The sequence below is a fragment of the Patella vulgata genome, chromosome 1 (assembly GCF_932274485.2).
Source record: "Patella vulgata chromosome 1, xgPatVulg1.2, whole genome shotgun sequence".
NCBI classification, from domain to species: Eukaryota; Metazoa; Mollusca; class Gastropoda; family Patellidae; genus Patella; species Patella vulgata.
In genome coordinates this window covers 11,663,399-11,667,350 of record NC_065879.2, presented here as the reverse complement: position 1 = coordinate 11,667,350, position 3,952 = coordinate 11,663,399, and positions in this window count along the sequence as shown.

The window sequence follows — 3,952 nt, the reverse complement described above, 5'->3', positions numbered from 1 at the left end:
CTCTCAAATAAACACCGTCATATATCAAACCAATCGCCTCTTGACAGAGACAAACTCTTTCTTCACTACAAGCTCCTAACAGCTGATCGACCCGCACAAAATCCCAAACACCAATTTGTAAGCTCGTTAAATCTGCCTCACTGAATACGTCAAATCAAAAATCAATCTTTTTATCGATGTCGGGAATTCACCAACAAAATATATTTTGTGTCCATTGGCAAAATAGCCGGATCATAAAACTCGAAGCAGAAGATAATTCGTCTTGAAATCAATAGGATAAACGGCACAATACAAACCCTCCATTTTCAATTATATCCCTTGTCGTCTGTCTTAAGGTAGATAAGTTATGTTTCAATTTGAATAGCTTCGTGCTTTTTGTTGTTGTAACAAGGAATGATAGTCTTCAATAGAGGGGCTCATTTTCTCTCTCATTTCCCCCATACAGTTATAATATTGATAGTCTAAATAAAGGGGTTTTGTCATTGGGTGGTTTATTTACCAAGGTGTTAAACAAGGGTTTCGCGGATACAATTACCCCAAGATAAACTAAAGCTTGTGTTCTATAGTGTATTATTCTATGTGAGTATATTTAAAAAGATTATATTTTATGTACACGACTACAGTTAAACCTCGTTATCTCGAAATTCTCGTTATGTCAAAAATTCAAAGGGTCTGCTCATTTAAATTATGTTCCATAGAGTAGTTTTCTTTTTGAGTATATTTACGAAAATTATACTTTATGTTTATACATGTATACATGATTACAATTAAACCTCGTTATCTAGAAAATAGATTCGCGTTATATCGAGGATTCAAAGAGTCTGTACAGGTTACTTCCATTTGCACTGTTCTCAGGAACAGTTAAGCCTCTATATTTTGAAACATGTATTTTTATGCGAGTATAGTAAAGTTACTTACATATGTCCAGTTGCATCGACAACCCCGCAACTCGACCAGCGCCTCTGTTTGAAAATAAAAATTATTTATTATTAACTATACTAACCTACGCTGTTTGTCGACAATTAGCCCTGCTTGAGACCAAACACCAAGCTAGCAAACCGACATTTTAATTTATAAATCGATGATTTTAGCCGAAAAAAACTAAGTATACTTCGAGAATTTTGAGAAGTATTTATTCCGCTGACATTTAATTAAATTTAAATTTTTTATTTAGTCTTTATGGGTAGGACAGATGTGAAATGGATTAGAACCGCGTTTCAATATAGTATACTGCCATTCAGGGCAGAGATCTATTCACGAAGAAGATAGTCCTCTGTGTGCAGAATGATCATTAATATCATTCAAAGTTTAGTAGAATTCGTCGTATTTTCATTACGACCAAAAGGAGGATCGTTGACATTTAGATACATGAATGTCACTAAACCGATGGAATATCTACATGTATGTTTAATAGAGAAAGTCTAATCACCAGTAATAATATTAATTGTCTATTTCCAGGTTTTTAAAGTTCTCTGTTTCTTTTTAAGGATATTGATAGATGTCAAGAGGTAGTCTGAAGTGCATCATTGCAAGTCCACGGCTACTGGTTGGAAATCATACTCAGATTTTAGTATAAGTTCAAATCAGCACAATTTCTTTAATAGGCTAATAATTATCCCAAGTGATTGCATGGGTCGGGGATTTTATATAAATCGTTCAAGATATCTTTTGGAAACTTTGTACACATATCAACCTATTAAAGTAGTTGTGTCTCATGCGAGTTAATAATTTAAATTTTTGTGTTTCGATGGAAAAAAATTAAAGGGCGTATTGCTCTATTTTTGGAAACTTTAAATAGACAAAAATGATTCTAAAAGCACATATTAATGTAAATATGTATGTAAAGTAATTTATCTCAATTTTTGAAAAAAAATATTGTAATTTCTAATCAATTATGTTCGGTGAAATACACGAATAGTTCAAATTGAACGACAGTCGTTTACGCCTGCGTAGTCCTTTCTACACATTTATTTATTTTTATTTTATCGTTTTGTGAATCAGCCTTTACTTATTACTTCCACATTGTCTTGCAGGACATGTTTTCATTTGTTCATTACAAAATGGCAACTAAAACCATAGAATGCACGACTCGTGTACTGATTACAAATGTTAATTGTGTCTTAAATATTGGATATTAGGATCCTGTATTTTTACAGCAGGATAACAACATCAATATTAATTGAAATTGGCCAATCATGATTTTAATTTCGACTATTACAGAAAATATTGAGATAGCGATTTAGCTCCTTTAGAATTAGTTTTTTTGTAAACAAGAGCGCGGAATGTTGTGGTTTGTTTTTAAATCGGTCACTGCCATTTAATATATTACCAATATTATTATACTGAAAGTAAATGAGATAACTCTTGTTATGCTTTAGGTAACCAATACAGTAGTCTAGTATATTATTATATTTTACATATTACAACATTCTTAACTTATATAAAGTGTTGTGTTAATAACAACATAATAGGCAACCTAACAACCACCTTTACAGATAACATGTGAGTCTTCTCATTTTCAATATATTAACAGCCAGTATTGAGGGATCGAACTAAATTTCAAGTGGTATTTATTAGTTTTCTTTCAGACTTATCCTTTATATGACGGTAATGAAATGATAGAAAAGAGCCGGGACTTGAGTTTGAAGCCGCCAACCCTCACCTCTTTACGAACAACACAACACACATCAAATATACTTTATTATTACACGGGGATCACGTGGCTAAGTGGGTAAGACGCTAGCTCGCTAGCCTGGAGGTCGGGTGTTCATCCAGATTTTCCGGCGTGGTTCTCCCTTGTCAGTGATGCAGGACGGAGGGGCTGACAAGGAAAGCTGTCTAGTCGTTCGGATGGGACGAAAAACCGAGGTCCCGTGTACACATTGGCATGCACGTTAAAGATCCCTTGGCAGTTGGAATTCGATATAAGAGTAGGCCGTAGTGCCGCTGTCCGGGCAAAATTTCTCTCATAGCACACTGTATGGCGTATGCCCGTCTTCATTAGCCCAGGTTAGGAGCAGAACAGTAGGAGGTTAAACTCCATTTCATTTATTATTACACAGTGTTTTCATGGAAGAATGAAAATTGCGCCAGGCGTCCTGTATCCCACAATCTTATTAAAATACAGATCTATATTTCGTGTCGTTTTTTTTTATACTTTTGATGGCCTACACTACATGAAGATCTGACGTCAAACATTTGATTAACCAATCAGCGTTGATGTTTCTAGTGGGTTACCTACAGTTCCGTGCACATCACGCCAAACACTCGCCATAACAGACAGTTTCATTGGCTAATCCCTCACATCATCCAGAACGTGGGTTATATAACAACTCTTCCAGAAATGAAATGAAATGAAATGTAGTTTAACGTCCTACTGTTCTGCTCCTAACCTGGGCTAATGAAGACGGGCATACGCCATACACTCTTCCAGAATATCCTGGTGTAGTAAAGACAAGTAAAACAAAATTTTGAACTATAAAACAAACGAAATGAAATAGGATTGTGTGTCCCTTTGCTGTCCCTTCGGAAAACATACGTCACTATTCGTTGGAACCTTAAATTAGACGAAAGTGGGACTAAAAGCATGTATTAGTGTAATATGAATGTAAATAATTATGATTTATATTCAAGTTTTAGGCTTTAGGGGTTTAGCTCTTTTGAAGTTGAAGGGCAGGCCTACTGACAAGTATTATATGGCGTGGTTGGGGATTACAGAAGGTAAGGTCGTAGAATGTACATACTAAGGACCAAATACATGGGTAAGGACACATAGTATACAGATGGAGGACAGAGAAACACGAGGGCGGGCTGTGGAAAACACAAGGCATGGGCAGCAAATACACAAGTTAGGAACACGACAGGGAATATACAGAGTAAGGTCTGGATATATCATAAGGACAATAAATACGCAAGATCATGACACGGTAGAGTATATACAAGAGATCAGGAC